Source organism: Pan troglodytes, chromosome 8, assembly GCF_028858775.2.
Source record: "Pan troglodytes isolate AG18354 chromosome 8, NHGRI_mPanTro3-v2.0_pri, whole genome shotgun sequence".
In the NCBI taxonomy this organism is placed as follows: domain Eukaryota; kingdom Metazoa; phylum Chordata; class Mammalia; order Primates; family Hominidae; genus Pan; species Pan troglodytes.
The window spans coordinates 64423268-64446868 of record NC_072406.2 but is presented as its reverse complement, the minus strand read 5'-3'; the positions used below and the strand labels follow the sequence as shown (position 1 = coordinate 64446868).

General features: G+C 39.2%; 1 protein-coding gene and 1 long non-coding RNA gene across 10 annotated transcripts in view; one reads left to right on the top strand and one right to left on the bottom strand.

The window, feature by feature from the left end:
• The window catches only part of PRKG1 (protein kinase cGMP-dependent 1), a 1291606-nt gene that overhangs the window by 238347 nt on the left and 1029658 nt on the right, over positions 1–23601 (bottom strand). The window contains exon 1 of one of the 9 annotated variants that reach the window (XM_054660124.2): positions 10851–13792. The exons of 6 other annotated variants lie outside the window; for them this stretch is intronic. The gene's annotated coding sequence lies outside the window, so the exon portion shown is untranslated. Of the gene's footprint in view, positions 1–941; positions 1276–8166; positions 8273–10850; positions 13793–23601 lie in introns of those variants that run through there. 2 more of the 9 variants (XM_054660123.2, XM_063781794.1) reach the window with 2 other exon arrangements.
• On the top strand, positions 8519–13922 carry LOC129136189 (uncharacterized). Its single transcript, XR_008537534.1, has 3 exons — positions 8519–8608; positions 8758–8917; positions 13817–13922. It is a non-coding gene; the product is annotated as an uncharacterized LOC129136189 (long non-coding RNA).

Below are 23601 nucleotides of genomic sequence, written 5' to 3'. Positions count from 1 at the left end.
CCGTTACCTGGAGGTCTTATGCTATATTCATTGCTTCAGTTTGAACAGTGCCTAACACAAAATAGGCATTCAATATATATTTGTTGAAAGATAACTAGATTGAAGATAGATTTAGCCCAAACCTCTTCATTTCAAATAAGAAAACGGAGTTATAAATCAGAGATTAGGAGGATAGACAGAGAAAGAAAATTGACAGCACGTCTAAATTAAGCAATACATTTCCCCAAAGACAATAACTTGAAATTTTATTTCTAAAACTCGTGAGTTAAAAAAGTCTGTCTTCTCATTGCTGCTAAAATATAAGGTATGGCTTTTCTAGTTAATATTGTGTGCCTTTGGGTTCTCAGAATTCAACATTAATATATAAATGTACATTTAGCTATTTTAAAATTCTACACATATTTATTTGATGACACGTGACAGAGGCTTATTACAACACTGGATGTGGTTGTTGAAGGCCTTGATGGTGACTCCTTGGTGAATATAAATGATTTATTTTCTTTTGTTAGATCACAGTCATAGTTATTGATATCAAATATACCATATTTTAACTAGCAATTTCATTTTCAGTTCTGACTAATGTAATCTCTCATTGAATCTCAGTTAATATAAACTAAAACACAATATATCATTCTGAAATAAATTCTCACCCTAAATTATTTCAGCCCAAGATTACATCATTATTTCCTCTATATTTAAGTTTGGAGTTATGCTTAAGTCTTTATTAAACCATAGATCATCCATAATTGACATTTTTCTAATGATCGGGTCATATGTAATTCAGGCCAATTACCAATTCAGGCAATTACCAATACTATGGTAATTGCTACTAATTATAAAAATAGCTGCAATAAGTATAAACATCTCATCTTCCACTCGGGACACTCTATTTATTTATATCCAACACTTCCCCACATTTCTTGGGCAGAATAAAAACTTGCCTCCAGATCTTCTCAAATTAATGTGTAAAATCCTGCTTTACCAAGTCTGAACTTCAGGTGCAGAGGAGATACACAATCTGGTTAGGAGAGTGCAGCCTTTTTTAATTTCATTAATTAAACCAACATTATTTATGTGTGCCTCCTATGAATGAGACACTGCACTTGACACTGAGGCTGCAAAGATACACAAGACACAGTCAACAATTAGAGAGTCAGCATAGCATTGTGATTAAACAGGTACTGGAGGCAGGCTCCCTGGTTACAAATCCAGCTCTGGAACCCTAAGAAAGTCACTTAACTTCCCTATGCCATGTTCTTTTCTGCAAAATATAACCATACCTCTATAAACAGATTGTTGTGAGGACTGAATGAGTTAATAATAACAAAACACAGTGTCTGTCATATTGTAATCACGATATACCTATAAATTGTTAGTTTTATTATTTTTAGGGAAATTTCAGTGTACAGAGATAGAACAGTATACAAATAATCTATAATACAAAGCTTTTCCGAGGCAGGCAGTGATTCCTCACTGGATGGGGAAGAAGCGGGAAGGGCTTTCCATGTGTAGAGAACAGTGTTTGTAAAGGTACAAATACCTCTACAAATGTAAAGGTGCTCAGATGATGAGTGCATGTACTTTACATAAAAAAAGAAGGTCAGAGTGACTGAATCTTATAACTCATAAAATAGAAATGAATTTATTTTTATTGGGTCATTCTCCAAATCCAATATAATTAACCCAGTGACCTTCAACCTCTGAACAATCTAAAGTTTAATGCCTTCTTTACCATTCTCTCCTCTATCACAAAAAAATCACAATAGTAAAGTTCACTTCCAACCTTACTTTGTATTCAAAATTCAGAGATCTCCCTAGTTAATGTCCTGTGGATGAGAAGAAATACAGAAACACATCCTAAAGAGTCAAAACCAGAATCTCAGCAAACATCAGCATGCATTTTGACTGCTTAAAAGTTTCACCAGGATCACTCTACCGTGGGAAGGAAGGATGGTTTCCAGATAACCACAGTCAGAGCCTTTCTCCTCCCTGCAAGAACCATCATGCCCCCAGGAGTGAAAATGTGGATATCAAACAAAGAGAGCTCTAATCATCAATGAAGTGTGTCCCTCCATTCCTCTGGGGCTGACTCAGAGCACCTAGAAAACCTAAACACCTTGGTAGAAACCCAAATGTGGACAGAAAATTGTTTTTTTTCTTTTAATCATTAAGTATAGTTATCTAAGACTTCTGGATAGAGAGCCTGCCCATCACTGTCCCTCAAGACACCAAACTTGCCTAGCTCACCAAGATTATTTAAGACACAAATAGCTGGGCACAAATATGAGTCTGTGTCACTTCCATTGCTAAGAATCTATATGTACACAGCTGTCCCTTGTCACAATCCTTTATGTCATAACAACCCTGGATGAAACATTCCTCACTTACCTGTAACATTGTTTCTCAAACTACTTCACCTTGAACTTTGCCTTGCTCTTTCTGGTGTTGTGATACATTCTAGCTACAAGGCATTTGTGCTTGGTCCTTTCTCCTTGAATCATTACATTTCTACCTACCTTGATAGTAGTCTCAGGACCTTGTTTCTACTGAGGTACCCATTAGTATTTAAAGCCCTTAGGTTGCTCTATAAATCAGCCTGATCCCCACTAGATAGGACAGATATTGTGGGGATAGAATATCAGACAGGCCTAAGCCTCATCCTGACCAGCTATGTATGGTCAGATCCCAAAGACACATAATTAAAATTTGCCTTATTAAGGTGCTGGGATTGATTCTTACTAGCTCCCACATGGATGAAAGGAATAGATGTGAAAGTACCTAGGGCAAGAAGTACTGGTACTATGTAAACAATTTAGAAAATTAATTTGTGACTTGCACCCAAATGTACTAAGCCAACAGGCTGGCTGAGACTCAGAATTGCTGTATGTCTGCCTCTCAAGCAGTTTGGAGTTGACACAAAGGTTTAAAGATTTCCTTCAGTGGACCCAGATGAAGCTTCTTAAAGGAATTAATGGAAGTGTCACCAGGATGAACAGAAATGACTGGCAGCTTTGCATTTTTATGGTGTCTAAGGAACCAAGAGAAGCTGTAACCCCATCTGGGAGTATGCTGCTGTGTCCCTTGTTCTATGCAATCCATTAAAGGTATCAAGAAATCTATTTAGAGGGCTGCAAACAGCATTTTATAAAAATGGAATAGAACAGAAAACATCAAATAAAGCACATGTAGTAAGATAAGTATAATCTGGAAAAGTGTTTGGTTTGCGCATGTAAATAATTATGTGTGTACTAGACCCAAGTGTAAAACGTATTCCTTACTACAACAAACAACACTTTGATAAAATAAATACTTTTCTTTCTTTACAAAAGCCATAAACTTTCAGAACAATGAAGTATCTTGGCTTCTACATCAAATCATTCTTAGTAATTATCATTAATAAAAATACTTGTATTGGAGTTCTGTCGTTTTTAAAATTATTTCCCTTTTAAAGGTGTGCATAGGTAGAAAGTACTAGTACGTTTTTAAAAGAATGTATAATCTCCATTTAAGTAAATGACACATTGACTCAGTTCATCTGTTTCCTCATTGAGCTCTCTGATCTTCTTCCTCAATCTTCTGCCTTACCTTTCCCACATTATGACAAAAGGCAATCACTTATAATTACATTTTGGTATATCCAAGTACCCAATTTTCCACACTAACTTTTAGCACTTCTCACAGTGCAAGATGACTACATAGGCTTTTGTACAACTGGCACTGCTGGTTTCTTTCTTTGAATCTCAAATATTTTTGAGTTCTTTGTGTCTTTGGTGGTTAGAGCACATCATTATCTTTTAAGCCTCTTGAACACCATCAGAGTTTATGATTCAAAGGCAACTGTTGACCTAGCATTGGCTGCCTGGACTATCTGAATCCTTACCCTGAATATCAGACAAAGAAAGGGATAACCTGGGCTGAAATTCCACAAATGCTTGGGTTTTTTTGTTTTTGTTTTTGTTTTCTATGTTTAACTGGGCTCTTCAATGACATTGTTTACTTAATGGATTTTCAATCCTTGGTTTTTTTTTTCAAAATTTTTTAAGTTTTTCTTTTAATTGATGTACAATTGTACATATTTATGAAGTAAAATGTGATATTTCAATACATATATATACATGTGTAATGTTCAAATCAGGGTAATTAGCAGTCTATTACCATAAATGTTTATCATTTCTTTGTGGTGACAACATGCAAATCCTCTTTTAGCTATTTTGAAATATATATTATTTTTACCTAAAATGTGAAATAGAATACCAAAACTTATTTTTCCTCTCTAACTGTAACTTTGTATCTTTCCCCATCTCTCCCTTTCTCCTACCCTCTCCAGCTCCTGGTAACCAATATTCTACTCTCTGTTTTTATGAAACAAACTTTTACATTTCACATATAAGTGAGATCATGCAGTATGTAGCTTTTTGTGTTTGACTTATTTCACTTAATGTCCTCTAGATTTATCCATGTTGTCACAAATGCCAGGATTTTATTTTTTAGAGCTAAAAAGTATTTCACTGTGTATATATTCCACATTTTTAATCCATTCATTCATTGCAGCACTATTTACAATAGCCAAGGTATGATTTCATATCTTTCATAGTGCTGCAATAAACACCGAAGTCCAGATATCACTTCAATATATGGTTTCATTTCCTTTGGATTTATACCCCATAGTGAATTTACTGAATCATAGGACAGCTCTATTTCTAATTTTTTGAGGAACCTCCATACTGTTTTCCATATAAATGTACTAATTTACATTCCTACAAAGAGTAAGATTCCTTTTTATCCACATACTCACTAATACTTGTTTTCTTTTATCTTTTAGATAACAGCAATTCTGACTGGAGTGAGGTGAAATCTCATCATGGTTCTGATTCACATTTCCCTGATAATTAGTGATAAAAACATTTTTTATATACCTGTTACCCATTTCTAAATCTTCCTTTGAGAAATGACTATTTAGATCTTTTGCCCATTTTAAAATCAAGTTATTTGTTTTTTTATTGCTGTTGGATTGTTTGAGTTTCTTACATAGACCGGACATTAATGCCCAGTTGGATGTATAACTTGAGAATATTTTCTCCCATTCTGCAGGCTGTCTCTTCACTATGTTGATTGTTTTCCCTGCTGGGCAGAAGCTTTTGAGTTTGACATAATCTCATTTGTTTATTTTTGCTTTTGTTGCCTGTGCTTTTGAGGTTTTACTCAAAAATTATTGCCCAGATCAATGTAATGAAGCATTTCCCTTATATGTTCTTCTAGTACTTTCATAGTTTTGGGTCTTATGTTTAAGTCTTTAATCCATTTGAAGTTCATTTTTGCATATGGTGAGAGATAGGGATCCAGTTTCATTCTTCTGCATGTGGATATCCAGTTTTTCCAGGACCATTTATTGAAGAGACTGTTCATTCCCCAATGTGTGCTCTAGGCATTTTGTTGAAAATCAGTTGGCTGTTGATATGTGGATTTATTTCTGGGCTTTCTATTTTGTTCATTCATCTGTGTATCCGTTTTTATGCTAGTACCATGTGTTTTGGTTACTATAGCTTGTTAGTGTCTTTTGAAGTCAGGTAGTGTGATGCTTCCAGCTTTGTTCTTTTTGCTTAAGATTGCTTTGGCTATTCAGGGTCTTCCGTGGTTCCATATCAATTTTTAGTATTGATTTTTCTATTTCTGCAAAGAATGCCCTTAGTATTTTGAGAGAAAGTACATTGAATCTGCATATCACTTTGGGTAGATGGGCATTTCAACAATATTTAATATAACAATATTAATTTTCTAATCCATGAACACAATATCCTTCTGTTTACTTCTGTTCTCTTTAATTTCTTTCATCAGTGCTTTATAGTTTTTAGTGTAGAGCTCTTGCTTCACCTCCTTGGTTAAATTTATTCCTAGGTATCTAATTTTTGTGTGTGTGAAGCTATTATTATATAAATGAGATTTCTTTATTTCTTTTTTAGATAGTTCACTGTTAATGTATAGAAAAGCTACCAATTTAAATATATTGATTTTGTATGCTGAAATTTTAGTAAATTTATTCATTAATTCTAAGAATTTCTGAAGGACTCAGGGTTTTACATATTTAAGATCACAAGAAATTATTATGAATAATTATATATCAAAAAATTGGAAAACCTAGAAGAAATGTATAAATTCCTGGACACATACAACTTACAAAGATTCAGTCATTAAAAAATAGCAAATATAAACAGGCCAATAACTACTAACAAGATTAAATCAGTGATAACCAATCTCCCGTCTAAGAAAAGCATGGGACCTGATGGCTTCACTGCTGACTTCTACCAAACATTTAAAGAACTATACTAATTCCTTTCAAACCATTCCAGATAACTGGAGAGAAGGGAATTCTTCCAAGTTCATTCTACAAGGCCAGCATTACTCTGATAGCAAAACCAGTCAAGACCACAACAATAAAAATGACAAACTATAGGCCAACATTCTGGATGAACATAGATGCAAAAACCCTCCACAAAATACTAGCAAACTGAATTCAACAGCACTTTAAAAATAATTCACCATGATCAGGTGGGATTCATCCAAAGGATGCAAGGATGGTTCAACATTGTCAATCAATAAAAGTGATTCATCACATTAACAGAATTAAGGATAAAAACCATGTGATCATTTCAATAAACACAGAAAAAGCATTTGACAAAATTCAACATCAATTTGATGATAAAAACTCTAAACAAATTAGGCACAGAAGATATGTACCTCAGTACAAGTGGTGACTCACACCTGTAATCTTAGCACTTTGGGAGGCCGAGGTGGGCAGATGACTTGAGGTCAGGAGTTCAAAACTAGCCTGGCCAACACGGTAAAACCTCGTCTCTACTAAAAATGCAAAAAAATAAGCAGGGCATGGTGGTGGGCGCCTGTAATCCCAGCTACTCAGAAGGCTGAGGCAGGAGAATTGCTTAAACCCAGGAGGTGGAGGTTGCAGTGAGCCAAGATCATGCCACAACACTCCAGCCTGGGTGACAAAGCAAGACTTCCATCTCAAAAAAAAAAAAAAAAAAAAAAGAAAAGCCATTTATGACAAACTCACAGCTAACATCATACTTAAGGGAGAAAAAGTTAAAAGCTTTCCTTCCAAGATCCAGAATAAGATAGGGATGCCCAATTTCACCACTTCTATTCAATACAATACTGAAAGTCCTAGCCAGAGCAATTAGCAAGTGAAAGGAACAAAAGTCATCCAAATTGGAAAGGAGGAAGTCAAACTGTTCCCATTTCCTTTCAGAGATTTCTGATGCAAATATACTAACATAATATAATGACTAAGAGTAATATCAAAGCAGGCCCACAAAACACCAAAAATCTATTTTAAACTTAGTTCATTTCAGACCTATTCATTTCACAACAGAATAAAACTGTTTATAGAGTAGACCAGCAAGCATTCTACTCCACCTAATTAAACTATAATTCAAATTTAACAATTTGATTTACAAAGGCAATTAGCTTCAGCAGAACTTGAAAATAGTTTGCCCTGATGGATTATGAAATGTGTTAGAGGGAATCACACAATTTAGTATTTCAGAGTCACCATCTGAAGCATAAATATGTATTGAAGTTTCTACCAAAATAAATCCAGTACTCAAAAAGAAAAAGAGCAGGTTGATCACAGTTTCTCATGAACCCTATAGCAAAAATAGTGGAGCAGGTCAAATGTATGTAGAATTTACTCAATATTTTACTTCTTTAGGAGTTTAAAATAAACACTTCACCTTTCTCTTTGAGAAGGCACTAGTTAGTTTAAAGGGCATCTTGAGTGCTTGAGGTCAATAAAGAATGGAAAGTAGAGAGAATTAAATTACATGAGGGAGAAAAGGGCTCCTCACACACTGGAGGATGTGGTTCTTATGGTAAGGATTTTTTGTTTCTGTCTAGGCTGGTCTGAGAGTACTCTTGCTCAGAGCTGAAGGTAGAGTCATTTAGGATTTTGCCCCCTTTTTTATTCTACAGTATGCCATATAACTCCTCAGAAGCAGTGCACTGGTGAGACTTGAGTGCTTCTCAAAAATTAGGAGACAAAGGAAGAAAAGGTTTTTTTTTTCCCAGAAAGTGAAATTAGTGTATTTGCCAGAGCTAATACCAAATATAGTATACAGAATATTTAATAAGTAGCAGTTTAAGGGCACTAACCAGTCAGAAAGAACACAGGCTGCACAGGGTCCTAGGTCCCTTCCTAGGTCATGGTGTGGTTTAGAGGCCTCAGGAATGAGCTGAGGCGGCAGTCAGAGGGTTACTAGCAGAGGATATGTACTAACTGGTACAGTAGCATTTCAATATGTTTACTGTCAGGCCTCTGAGCCCAAGCCAAGCCATCACATCCCCTGTGACTTGCACGTGTACGCCCAGATGGCCTGAAGTAACTGAAGAATCACAAAAGAAGTGAATATGCCCTGCCCCACCTTAACTGATGACATTCCACCACAAAAGAAGTGTAAATGGCCAGTCCTTGCTTTAACTGATGACATTACCTTGTGAAAGTCCTTTTCCTGGCTCATCCTGGCTCAAAAAGCACCCCCACTGAGCACCTTGCGACCCCCACTCCTGCCTGCCAGAGAACAACCCCCCTTTGACTGTAATTTTCCTTTACCTACCCAAATCCTATAAAACGGCCCCACCTCTATCTCCCTTCACTGACTCTCTTTTCGGACTCACCCGCCTGCACCCAGGTGAAATAAACAGCCATGTTGCTCACACAAAGCCTGTTTGGTGGTCTCTTCACAGGGATGTGCATGAAATTTGGTGCCATGACTCGGATCGGGGGACCTCCCTTGGGAGATCAATCCCCTGTCCTCCTGTTCTTTGCTCCATGAGAAAGATCCACCTACAACCTCAGGTCCTCAGACTGACCAGCCCAAGGAACATCTCACCAATTTTAAATCAGGTAAGCGGCCTCTTCTTACTCTCTTCTCCAACCTCTCTGTCCCTCAATCACTTTCTTCTTTCCACTCTTCAATCTCTCCCTTCTCTTAATTTCAATTCCTTTCATTTTCTGGGAGAGACAGAGGAGACATGTTTTATCCGTGGACCCAAAACTCCGGCGCTGGTCACGGACTAGGAAGGCAGCCTTCCCCTGGTGTTTTATCATTGCAGGGACACCTCTCTGATTATTCACCCACGTTTCAAAGGTGTCAGACCATGCAGGGACGCCTGCCTTGGTCCTTCACCCTTAGTGGCAAGTCCCGCTTTTCTGGGAAAGGGGCAAGTACCTCAACCCCTTCTCTCCTTGTCTCTACCCCTTCTCTGCTTTTCTGGGGGAGGCACAAGTACCCCTCAACCGCTTCTCCTTCACCCTTAGCGGCAAGTCCCGCTTTTCTGGGGGAGGCGCAAGTACCCCTCAACCCCTTCTCCTTCACGCTTAGCGGCAAGTCCCACTTTTCTAGAGGATGGGCAAGTACCCCAACCTCGTATCTCTGCACCCCAATCCCTTATTTCCACACCCCAACCTCTTATATCTCTGTGCCCCAATCCCTTATTTCCATGCCTCGACCCCTTATTTCCGTGCCCCTACCCCTTATTTCCGTGCCCTTACCCCTTATTTCTGTGCCCCATCCCTTATTTCCATGCCCCAACCTCTTATCTCTGCACCCCAACCCCTTTTCCCACTTTTCTGGAAGGTAAGAACCCCCAAACCCCTTCCCTCCATTTCTCTACTCTCTCTTTTCTCTAGGCTTGCTTCCTTCACTATAGGCAATCTTCCACCCTTCATTCCTCCTTCTACTCCCTTGGCCTGTGTTCTCAAAAACTTAAAACCTCTTCAACTCACACCTGACCTAAAACCTAAATGCCTTATTTTCTTCTGCAATGCTTCTTGACCCCAATACAAACTCGACAGTAGTTCTAAATAGCCAGAAAATGGCACTTTGAATTTTTCCATCCTGCAAGATCTAAATAATTCTTGTTGTAAAATAGCCAAATGGTCTGAGGTGCCTGACATCCAGGCATTCTTTTACACATCAGTCCCTTCCTAGTCTCTGTGCCCAGTGCAACTCATCCCAAATCTTCCTTCTTTCCCTCCCGCCTGTCCCCTCAGTACCAACCCCAAGCATCGCTGAGTCTTTCTAATCTTCCTTCTCTACAGACCCATCTGACTTCTCCCTTCCTCCCCAGGCTGCTCCTCACCAGGCCGAGCTAGGTCCCAATTATTCCTCAGCCTCTGCTCCTCCACCCTATAATCTTTTTATCGCCTCCCCTCCTCACACCTGGTCGGGCTTACAGTTTCATTCCGTGACTAGCCCTCCCCCACCTGCCCAGCAATTTACTCTTAAAAAGGTGGCTGGAGCTAAAGGCATAGTCAAGGTTAATGCTCCTTTTTCTTTATCCCAAATCAGATAGCGTTTAGGCTCTTTTTCATCAAATATAAAAATCCAGCCCAGTTCATGACTTGTTTGGCATCAACCCTGAGACACTTTACAGCCCTAGACCCTAAAAGGTCAAAAGGCCGTCTTATTCTCAAAATACATTTTATTACCCAATCTTCTCCCGACATTAAATAAAACTCCAAAAACTAAATTCCAGCCCTCAAACCCCACAACAGGATTTAATTAACCTCGCCTTCAAGGTGTACAATAATAGAAAAAAGTTGCAATTCCTTGCCTCCACTGTGAGACAAACCCCAGCCACATCTCCAGCACACAAGAACTTCCAAACGCCTGAACCGCAGCAGCCAGGCGTTCCTCCAGAACCTGCTCCCACAGGAGCTTGCTACACATGCTGGAAATCTGGTCACTGGGCCAAGGAATGCCCGCAGCCCGGGATTCCTCCTAAGCCGCGTCCCATCTGTGGGACCCCACTGAAAATCGGACTGTTCAACTCACCTGGCAGCCACTCCCAGAGCCCCTGGAACTCCGGCCCGAGGCTCTCTGACTGACTCCTTCCCAGATCTTCTCGGCTTAGCGGCTGAAGACTGACACTGCCCAATCACCTCGGAAGCCCCCTAGACCATCACAGACACCAAGCTTCGGGTAACTCTCACAGTAGAAGGTAAGCCCATCCCCTTCTTAATCAATACGGAGGCTACCCACTCCACATTACCTTCTTTTCAAGGGCCTGTTTCCCTTGCCTCCATAACTGTTGTGGGTATTGACGGCCAGGCTTCTAAACCTCTTAAAACTCCCCAACTCTGGTGCCAACTTAGACAACACTCTTTTAAGCACTCCTTTTTAGTTATCCCCACCTGCCCAGTTCCCTTATTAGGCTGAGACACTTTAACTAAATTATCTGCTTCCCTGACTATTCCTGGACTACAGCTATATCTCATTGCCGCCCTTCTTCCCAATCCAAAGCCTCCTTTGCGTCCTCCTCTTGTATCCCCCCACCTTAACCCACAAGTATAAGATACCTCTACTCCCTCCTTGGTGACCAATCATGCACCCCTTACCATCTCATTAAAACCTAATCACCCTTACCCCACTCAACGCCAATATCCCATCCCGCAGCATGCTTTAAAAAGATTAAAGCCTGTTATCACTTGCCTGCTACAGCATGGCCTTTTAAAGCCTATAAACTCTCCTTACAATTCCCCCATTTTACCTGTCCTAAAACCAGACAAGCCGTACAAGTTAGTTCAGGATCTGCGCCTTATCAACCAAATTGTTTCGCCTATCCACCCCGTGGTGCCAAACCCATATACTCTCCTATCCTCAATACCTGCCTCTACAACCCATTATTCTGTTCTAGATCTCAAACATGCTTTCTTTACTATTCCTTTGCACCCTTAATCCCAGCCTCTCTTTGCTTTCACTTGGACTGACCCTGACACCCATCAAGCTCAGCAAATTACCTAGGCTGTACTGCCGCAAAGCTTCACAGACAGCCCCCATTACTTCAATCAAGCCCAAATTCTTCCTCATCTGTTACCTATCTCAGCATAATTCTCATAAAAACACACGTGCTCTCCCTGCCAATAGTGTCCGACTAATCTCTCAAACCCAAGCACCTTCTACAAAACAACAACTCCTTTCCTTCCTAGGCATGGTTAGCGCAGTCAGAATTCTTACACAAGAGCCAGGACCACACCCTGTAGCCTTTCTGTCCAAACAACTTGACCTTACTGTTTTAGCCTAGCCCTCATGTCTGCGTGCAGCGGCTCCCGCTGCTTTAATACTTTTAGAGGCCCTCAAAATCACAAACTATGCTCAACTCACTCTCTACAGTTCTCAGAACTTCCAAAATCTATTTTCTTCCTCATACCTGACGCACATACTTTCTGCTTCCCGGTTCCTTCAGCTATACTCACTCTTTGTTGAGTCTCCCATAATTACCGTTGTTCTTGGCCCAGACTTCAATCCGGCCTCCCACATTATTCGTGATACCACACCTGACCCCCATGACTGTATCTCTCTGATCCACCTGACATTCACTCCATTTCCCCAAATTTCCTTCTTTCCTGTTCCTCACCCTGATCACGCTTGATTTATTATTGGCGGTTCCACCAGACCTAATCGCCACACACCAGCAAAGGCAGGTTATACTATAGTACAAGCCACTAGCCTGCCTCTTAGAACCTCTCATTTCCTTTCCATTGTGGAAATCGATCCTCAAGGAAATAACTTCTCAGTGTTCCATCTGCTATTCTACTACTCCTCAGGGATTATTCAGGCCCCCTCCCTTCCCTACACATCAAACTCAAGGATTTGCCCCACCCAGGACTGGCAAATTAGCTTTACTCAACATGCCCTGAGTCAGATAACTAAAATACCTCTTAGTCTAGGTAGATACTTTCACTGGATAGGTAGAGGCCTTTCCTACAAGGTCTGAGAAGGCCACCGCAGTCACTTCTTCCGTTCTGTCAGACATAATTCCTCAGTTTAGCCTTCCCACCTCAATACAGTCTGATAACAGATGAGCCTTTATTAGTCAAATCAGCCAAGCAGTTTTTCAGGCTCTTAGTATTCAGTGAAACCTTTATGTCCCTTATGGTCCTCCGTCTTCAAGAAAAGTAGAATGGACTAAAGGTCTTTTAAAAACACACCTCACCAAGCTCAGCCACCAACTTAAAAAGGACTGGACAATACTTTTACCACTTTCCCTTCTCAGAATTCAGGCCTGTCCTCGGAATGCTGCAGGGTACAGCCCATTTGAGCTCCTGTATAGATGCTCCTTTTTATTAGGCCCCAGTCTCATTCCAGACACCAGACCAACTTACACTGTGCCCCAAAAAACTTGTCAACTCTATCTTCTGTCCAGTCATACTCCTATTCACCATTCTCAACTACTCATACATGCCCTGCTCTTGTTTACACTGCCGGTTTACACTGTTTTTCCAAGCCAGCACAGCTGATATCTCCTGGTGCTATCCCCAAACTGCCACTCTTAACTCTTGAAGTAAATAAATAATCTTTGCTGGCAGGACTATGCTGAATCCCCTTAGGCACTCTCTAATCAGATATCCTGAGTTGTCCCAATTCTTAGACCTTTTATACCTGTTTTTCTCCTTCTGTTATTCCATTTAGTTTCTCAATTCATCCAAAACCGTATCTAGGCCATCACCAATCATTCTATACGACAAATGTTTCTTCTAACATCCCCACAATATCACCCCTTACCACAAGACCTCCCTTCAGCTTAATCTCTCCCACTCTAGGTTCCCACATCACCCCTAATCCCGCTTGAAGCAGCCCTGAGAAACATCGCCCATTGTCTCTCCATACCAACCCCCAAAAATTTTCGCCGCCCCAACACTTCAACACTATTGTGTTTTATTTTTCTTATTAATATAAGAAGGCAGGAATGTCAGGCCTCTGAGCCCAAGCCAAGCCATCGCATCCCCTGTGACTTGCAGGTATACGCCAGATGGCCTGAAGTAACTGAAGAATCACAAAAGAAGTGAATATGCCCTGCCCCACCTTAACTGATGACATTCCACCACAAAAGAAGTGTGAATGGCCAGTCCTTGCCTTAAGTGATGACATTACCTTGTGAAAGTCCTTTTCCTGGCTTATCCTGGCTCAAAAAGCACCCCCACTGAGCACCTTGCGACCCCCACTCCTGCCCGCCAGAGAACAACCACCCCACTTTGACTGTAATTTTCCTTTACCTACCCAAATCCTATAAAACGGCCCCACCCCTATCTCCCTTCACTGACTCTCTTTTCGGACTCAGTCTGCCTGCACCCGGGTGAAATAAACAGCCATGTTGCTCACACAAAGCCTGTTTAGCGGTCTCTTCACACGGACGCGCATGAAATTTACCACTTGTGCAAACCCACTTAGTAGAAGCCCTAGAAACACTCCTGCACTACTTTCATAATCTTCCCTCCCCCAACAGCTCCTGCTTTACGTATATTTTAGAGTTTCTGAATTCAGGATACATGTCACTACTGGTAATAGTAGTTGTAATGGTAGACTCAAGGAAATACAGTAGCTCAACCCGCATAAAACTGGAGGACAGACTGTCTCCAAGGCTGGGAATAGCTAAATAGCTAAAAAGGTGATATAAACATAGTCCATAAAAAATAGCTCGCTTAGCAATGGAACCCTGAAAGAGAGGGTTAAGAGAAAACATGCAGGAGGAACATGTGTGTGCAAGTCAGAAATCACAGATCTGAGGGTTATAAGCTTTTTTGTCACCACAGAGAACTGTGCTGTTGTTTTATCAACTTTGACCAGGTACGTTTTATCAACCTTGACCACTTGAATGAATTATGCATTTAGATGCGCCACTTCTTTCGGCTTTAACTGAATAGTCACCAGGCAATCTTCTCATTAAAGTGTTTCCTTCCCAGGTGCTTTGACATCAAGAGGAAGGGAATCTGAACTCGAGATGTGTGCATGACTTGCACTCACTAGAAAGTACTAAGGTGGCATCTGGGCTCATATATACATCCCAAGTAATATTAGTATACTAAAAGTTGGGGTACTGAATGAATGCTGGGTATAAATATAAGACCCAGTCTCTCTCCCTGCTAGGATAAAGCCCACATCCTAAATATAAAAAAATTTAACAAAGTAGTGATACCCTGACAACTATCTTTATAGATAAAGACTTCCTTCCATACTGCTGCCTTCAACTCCTGCACCTAGACTACATCAGGATATCTCTGCAGACACCCACTACTAAAAAGAAAACACAGGACCTTTACCATTTAAACACGCAGAAAGGCTGTTACCTACTTTATGAAGATATGTCCAATTCAGCAAGTGTAGTGATCACAGATTTTTAGAACGTGGTTACTGTGGAAGCCCTAGTAAGTTACCTAGTGGTAACTTATTTGCATTTAAGTGGGACCACAAGGAGGTTGAGACCACATTCCTGAATTTTTATTTTCCTATTTCCAGCAAGGAAAAAGGGGGAATTAAAAAAATACAAATGATTAATTAAAATTCTGCTGATTTTCCTGAATACAATATGACTAAATATTTTATATTAACTATAAATATTCACTTTTATATACCAATGGTGTATTTAAAAAAAGCTGCTATTTATTTAACATTTATCACATGCTAGACAATTTAACTTTTATCACATGCTAGACAGTGTGTTAAGGATATCTCAATTAGGACAATGATTCTCTGAGGTATTTATTATGATCTCTATTTTACCAGAACAAAACAGAAACTTGAACAGGTTGAATAATTTTCCCAAGAGCACCCAGCAGGTAAACTTTGGAAACAAAATTTAAATCCAAGCGTGCTTTAGAAAGCCTATGCTCACAGTTTGATTTTCTACTAATCTTACAAACAGTTTTCCTTAGTCTAAGAAAGAAAAAAAAAAAAAACAGGTTAGTAACCATGATCCTAGAAAAACTACGCAGACACAAACAGAGAAGTGAAGTCTTGAATTTTATTTAATCTCCATTATAGTGTACTCATTTCTGTCATTAGAAATTGATTCCCAAAACACTGCTGCAATCCTACAACTCATGCTCAAAAACTTAAATTGCTCAACATTCTCCATGGCATAATATTCAGATCTCTTGCTGTGACATTTAAGACCATGACTGTTTAAACACCCCCTCTGCCTCTACAATCCAGCCATTTCAGGGCCTTAGTTGATTGTGGATGCCTTTTCCCTTGTGGGCTTCACATCTGTTACTCTCTCATCCTGGAATGTTCTTTGACTACCATTCCTACTTATAAAATCCAGTTGTCTAATAAATTATCCCTTGATCATGCAAATATAAAGATCATCCTTAACATAGCACACTTTGGTTTCATAATTGCAGCTTCTATCGTTCTACCTTTTGTTCTTAGAGATTATTTATATATCTTATACCCAAATTAGAACAGAGTCCATATATTTCTACCCTCCATCTCCATCTACAGCAACCACAATGCTTTATGCTTAGAACGTATAACCAAATATTTGTTAAATTGAATTAATTAGAATTTACATTAAAATACTGCTTGTTTTGCACTATTTTTAAAACACTTATATTCATGACAGTGTAATGCATTGTTTTGTAAAATCACTAAATTACTATTGCTAACAAATACTCTACAATTTATAAAGATCTTTCAAATATATATATTGTCTTAGATCATTGCAAGAAGCCCTGTTTATGGTTAGTAAAAACCTCATTATTATCTCCATTTTTCAGATGAGGGATCAGAACTAAAATTAATTATTTAGCTGTTTCTGACATCTGCAGAAGACTTATTATGGCAACCAAAATGCAAAGTACATATGTGAATTATATTATTCCCTGAAAGCTTGAGATGGAAAACAGAGGTGTTTCTTACAGGTGCTACATATGCTCATTTATGAACATCCTAAATTGGAAACTAATTATTTTCAAGCCTGTGTATTTGGAGGAGAAATTCACAGGCAACAGCGTTGGAATAAATCTTCCCAGTGGTCAATCATTTTATCTTACTCTATTTCCCAACCTGGTTCTATGTGGATCAATGACATTAGGGATAATGAGCAGCATTTTTTTTTTTTAAAGTTTGAGAGTAAATAATGGATCTGAGTTAGTGACATCACCTTATCTGGCTATGGCTAGAAACTTTCTCTGGCTATAAACACATGTAAAAATAGAAATTGATACTGTTGTATTATAATGTAATAAAATACATTATATAATTTACCTAGCATTTACAGAATGATGTATCTTTCCCTCACAAGCAAAATTTCCATATAATTCCTCTTCCTTTTTAATTGATTTGGTTGAAATGCATTTATACATTTATGCTCATTTTAATTTTTAAACTACATCTTATGGGTGCATGTAACTTTTTCAAATTGACCTGGAGTCATTATTATTCACATCAGTTATTGTCCTGAGTCATAGCATGGTCATGTCCTATGTGATAACTGAAGCATGCAGCCACTCTTACATGGTCACTTTCCATCGCTGACTTCTGAGTTCCTCTGTTTCTTCCCTTGCTGCCAAACTGTTAGCTCTAACTTCCTTCGACCTTCAATATCACTTAATTAGCAGCATCCTGATATGCCATATCCCAGATCAGTTCATTTGAAGAAAACCACCAAGTGAATGCATTGGGTACTAGGAAATGGGCATATGCAGATGATGAAGATATGCCTTTTATGAGCTTACAGTCCAGAGGAGGCACATAAGTGGAGTCAGACAGTTTTAAAATAACTCAAAAGTGCTTTGCTAAAGGTATACAACAAAAAATCCTCAGTGGCATGGGGGTTCAGAGAATTACTCTCGGAAAAGTTAGTGGCTGATCTGAGCCTTGATGTGGATAGGAACTAGCCAGATGAAAGGTAGCTAGTGGGATAGAAGATAGGAAAGGTAAATTCTGCGAAGCCTGAAGTAGTATGGTATGCACACAGAACAACAAACTTCTCGGTATTACTAAAGCCCATTTAGGCAGCAAATGGTAGGACTTGAGACTTGAGAGTTACAAAGGTAGCTGTGGATTATATGCTGTCCTTGACTTTACCCATGGGCAAATGAAGCCACTGATGGGATTTAAACAGGGATGCATCACAGAGTAAGGAAACTAGTTCAGACAGAAAGATTTGGAGCCAGAGACATGGTGGCTTTTCCAGTATTTTTTGAATGATTGCATGGATTTCTTTAAAAAGTGAATGGGGTTCAGTAGATGATGAGATGATATATCAGGAAGGGCAGGTTTAAGCTGGCATAATTTTTTGCAGGAGAGACACCTGAGGATATGTACTGTCCACATGTCCAGCACGCAGCCAGATACCCTGTTTCTAATCATCTATAGAATGGGAAACCACAACTAAGGGAACCATGCAGCTTCTAACTTTGCCCATTAAGATCACCAGAGAAGGTTTAAGAGTTCTGATACCTAGACCTTTCCCTGAATATGTTAAATTAGATAACCTAGAGCTGGGACCAGTATTAATTAAAGTTCTCCAAGTGATCCCAGAGTTCAGCCATGGTCAAGTACCAGGCACTAAAGTACCAGACTCAGATGTGGGCCTAATAAAGAGTTTTCTTTCCAGTAAAGTATATCGACTTTGAGATTGTACTTCCCTTTGCCTGTTTATTTTGACACAGGCACCTCTTAAAGGGACATCTCTACTGGTGCTTCCTCTGAAAAGCCTTTTCTGAGAGGTTTTAGAAGCTATTCCATTCCTCTCTAATAGTACTTTCATGTTTACTGTGAGCTTGGTGGAGAGGAGATTTGTCCTCTCTAATAGCACTTTCATGTTTACTGTGAGCTTGGTGGAGAGATTTGTGAATCCAAAAAAGAAATCAAACAAGATGAAACAACTATAATGGAAAGAAATTCATTTGTGAACATTTAAATGTAAGTGGAAAAGAGAGACTGTGTGTTTATGTCAAAGAATGGAATGACTTTTCTATTTTGGAATAATGATGCACTAAGCTTTCTGATTTCACCGAGGAATAGCCAAGAGCAGAACATAATATGCAAGAATAGGAACGTCCAGCCCGCTCTATTAGCAGCCCAGTAGAAAACTAGAAGCACCACCTTGGGTCACAGCACAACACTATTTTGTCAGGCTCCTTAAGTGACCTATTTTTAATGTCATTTACAATTTAGAAGAGTCATGGTTTCAAATCACCATCCTTGCAAATAGCAAGGGTCTTTTGTGAAATAGTATTTTTTTAAACCTGGAATTTCACTGTACAGAGAGCCCCAAGACAAGACTGATTAAGTCTGGAAGGTTTTTCAAATGTTTGGCCCATATTTCAACATTATTGTTCATTTCTAAGATGTTCTTACCAAGCACAGTAAAATTATATTACACTAATATTCCACAATCATGGACACTATGTGTGTTACATATAATGAAAGAAAACGGTGTCTGTACTGTTCAAAATATCCAAACCAATTCCAAGTAGGTTCTTAAAATTTGCTGAAGCAAACGCACCTTAGGGTAAAAATAAACTAGGTATTGGAACAGGTACACTTAGGATCTGTTTAACACCAGCATGAGGTTACAAGCAGCCCAAAGTAAACCTTAGGCACATGTTATACAGAACAATGAGATATAACCTTTTCCTTCCTTCCCAGAATTTATGCTTGAGGGGATACACTGAAGTGGAGATGATAATAAAAGAGTATTTTACAGAAATAGTATATCTCCAGAGGAGAATGAGCAAGAACAAAAGACTAACAGAAAAGTAATTGACTGGCTTAACTTTGCACATAGTACACAAGAGGGACACACACATAAATCTTGTTGGAAGTTAAAGGCACTCAGGCTTGCAGGGTTCTGTCCTCAAAATGCATGCAGTGAACATAATAGAATGTGCAGATAGGAGCTGTACACATCTGAAAAGTAGAAAACTAAAAAGCATATAGGACTCTATAATAATATAAAAACTTAAACTATAGTCTGTTCGACCTGGGTGCCCTGTAGAGAATCTCCTATTGTGAGGGCAGGAATAGTAACCCTTGAAAAAAAATACAAACTATGTGGCTACATTTTTCAGTAATAAAATATAAAGATGGGCTGGGTGCAGTGGCTCATGCCTGTAATCCCAGAACTTTGAGAGGCCAAGGTGGGTGGATCATTTGAGGTCAGGAGTTCGAGACCAGCCTAGCCAACATGGTGAAACCCCACGTCTACTGAAAATACAAAAATTAGCTGGGCGTGGTGGCAGGCACCTGCAGTCCCAGCTACTCTGGTGGCTGAGGCAGGAGAATCGCTTGAATCCAGGAGGTGGAGGTTGAAATGAGCCGAGATTGCACCACTGCACTCCAGCCTGGGCAACAAAGTGAGACTCTGTCTCAAATAAATAATAATAATAATAATAATAATAATAATAATAATAATAATAAAGATAGAACAGCCTGGGCTTCAATAAAAGTTCCAATTTAGTTAATCCATTATTTATTTTTTGCTTTATATTAAACCATTTTAATTAACCAGACTAAGGGACACATTTTCCAAAGCAGCAAGTCACTGTCATAGACTGTCATTGCAAAGGCTGACTGAATTATTACCTCCTTATCCCATGCTCACCATTGTTTATGTGTGTCTACTTGGACAAAGTGAAGTGGAAAATAGATGTAATTCTCTGAATTGTTTAAGAAACTTGTTCACATCTTGGGTTGTATATTAGAAACAAAAAGTGTTGTGTATAAAAGTATATATCCCAGGCCTCATGGTGAGTGATTCTGAAGCAGCAACATCTGCTATCTATACATTCATTTACTAGAATACAAGCCTTTTGCAATATAAGATCTGTGCCAATTAATGGAAAAAGAAAACACACACACTCACCCTCATCCACCACCCTCCACCCATACACATATCACAACCCTCTGAACTGAGTTTTGCAAAACTCCTTCACTGGATTTTTGCGGTTGCTGTTGTCGCTATCCATCAGGCTTGCACCCAGGTTAGGTAACGAGTACACTTGAGTGATTATCTAGTGACCTAGAGGCACAGAGCCAGCCAATGGGAAAAACGCAGACCATATGAGTTGTTTTCTTTCTCAAGTGCAGTTCCCATGGATTGAGTTATAGGTTACATGTCTTCTCTTATACAACCTCTTCTGGGCAGACACAGTCACAAAACAATTTTTTAAATTGAGATATAATTCATATACCACGAAATTCGCCTCTTTTTGTTTGTTTGTTTGTTTTGACGGAGTCTTACTCTGTCGCCCAGGCTGGAGTGCAGTGGCACGCGATCTCGGCTCATTGCAAGCTCCACCTCCCGGGTTCACGCCATTCTCCTGCCTCAGCCTCTCCAGTCGCTGGGACTACAGATGCTCACCACCACACCCAGCTAATTTTTGTATTTTTAGTAGAGGCAGGGTTTCACCGTGTTAGCCAGGATGGTCTTGATCTCCTGAGTTGGTGATCCTCGTGCCTTGGCCTCCCAAAGTGTTGGGATTACAGGCGTGTGCCACCATGCCTGGCCGAAATTCACCCTTTTAAATGCACAAGATTTTTAGTATCTGAACAGAGTTGTGTATCCATCACCACTCTCTAATTTAAGAATCTTTTCATCACCCCTAAAAGGAACTCCATACCAATTAGTAATCACTCTCCATTCTGCCTTTCCTCAGTTTTGGGCAACCAATAATGTATTTCCTGTCTCTGTGGAATTGCTCATTTTGGGACATCTCTTATAAATGGAATCACACAACGCATGGTCTTTTGTGTTTGGTATCTTTCACTTGGCATAATGTTTCTCAAAGTTCACTCACACTGTAGCTCAAATCAGTACTTTACTTCTTTTTAAGTCAGGCAGACAGAAGCATATGCAAAGAAGTGTAATTTAGTTTATTACTTCCATGCCTCTCACTATTTTGTTTTGTTTAGTCCAACACATTTCTCAATTATCAAACATTATAATCTACTCCATATTCCTTTTTCTTTTAGAACATTATCCCTAACCCATTCCAGGTAATATATTTTAATAAACCCCAACTGTATTTTTTCATAGATAAAAATAACTCCAAAATGTTTATGATTAAAAAAACCCTCTTTTAGCTTTCTGTATATGGCTAGCCAGTTTTCACAACACCATTTATTAAATAGGGAATCCTTTCCCCATTGCTTGTTTTTGTCACAGATCAGATGGTTGTAGATGTGTGGCATTATTTCTGAGGCCTCTGTTCTGTTCCATTGGTCTATATATCTATTTTGGTACCAGTACCATGCTGTTTTGGTTACTGTAGCCTTGTAGTATAGTTTGAAGTCATCAGGTAGCATGATGCCTCCAGCTTTGTTCTTTTTGCTTAGGATTGACTTGGCTAAATTTAAAGTAGTTTTTTCCAAACTACTTTAAAGTTCATATGGAATCAAAAAAGAGCCCGCATTGCCAATACAATCCTAAGCTGGAGGCATCACTCCACCTGACTTCAAACTATACTACAAGGCTACAGTAACCAAAACAGCATGGTACCGGTAGTAAAACAGAGATATAGACCAATGGAACAGAACAGAGACCTCAGAAATAACAGCACACATCTACAACCAACTGATCTTTGACAAACCTGACAAAAACAAGCAATGGGGAAAGGATCCTCTATTTAATAAATGGTGCTGGGAAAACTGGCTAGCCATATGGAGAAAGCTGAAACTGGATCCCTTCCTTATACCTTATACAAAAATTAATTCAAGATGGATTAAAGACTTAAATGTTAGACCTAAAACCATAAAAACCCTAGAAGAAAACCAAGGCAATACCATTCAGGACATAGGCATGGGCAAGGACTTCATGACTAAAACACCAAAAACAATGAAAACAAAAGCCAAAATTGACAAACGGGATCTAATTAAACTAAAGAGCTTCTGCACAGCAAAAGAAACTACCATCAGAATGAACAGGCAACCTACAGAATGGGAGAAAATTTTTGCAATCTACCCATCTGACAAAGGGCTAATATCCAGAATCTACAAAGAACTTAAACAAATTTACAAGAAAAAATCAAACAACCCCATCAAAAACTGGGCAAAGGATATGAATGGACACTTCTCAAAAGAAGACATTTATGCAGCCAACAGACACATGAAAAAATGCTCATCATCACTGGTCATCAGAGAAAAGGAAATCAAAACCACAATGAGATACCATCTCACACCAGTTAGAATGGCGATCATTAAAAAGTCAGGAAACAACAGATGTTGGAGAGGATGTGGAGAAATAGGAACACTTTTACACTGTTGGCGGGACTGTAAACTAGTTCAACCATCGTGGAAGACAGTGTGGTGATTCCTCAAGGATCTAGAACTAGAAATACCATTTGACCCAGTGATCTCATTACTAGGTATATAACCAAAGGATTATAAATCATGCTACTATAAAGACACATGCACACGTATGTTTATTGCAGCACTATTCACAATAGCAAAGACTTGGAACCAACCCAAATGTCCATCAATGATAGACTGGACTAAGAAAATGTGGTACATATACACCATGGAATACTATGCAGCCATAAAAAAGGATGAGTTCATGTCCTTTGTAAGGACATGGATGAAGCTGGAAACCATCATTCTCAGCAAACTATCGCAAGGACAGAAAACCAAACACTGCATGTTCCCACTCATAGGTGGCAATTGAACAATGAGAACACTTGGACACAGGGCAGGGAACATCAGACACTGGGGCCTGTCATGGGGTGGGGGAATGGGGGAGGGATAGCATTAGGAGAAATACCTAATGTAAATGATGAGTTAATGAATGCAGCAAACCAAC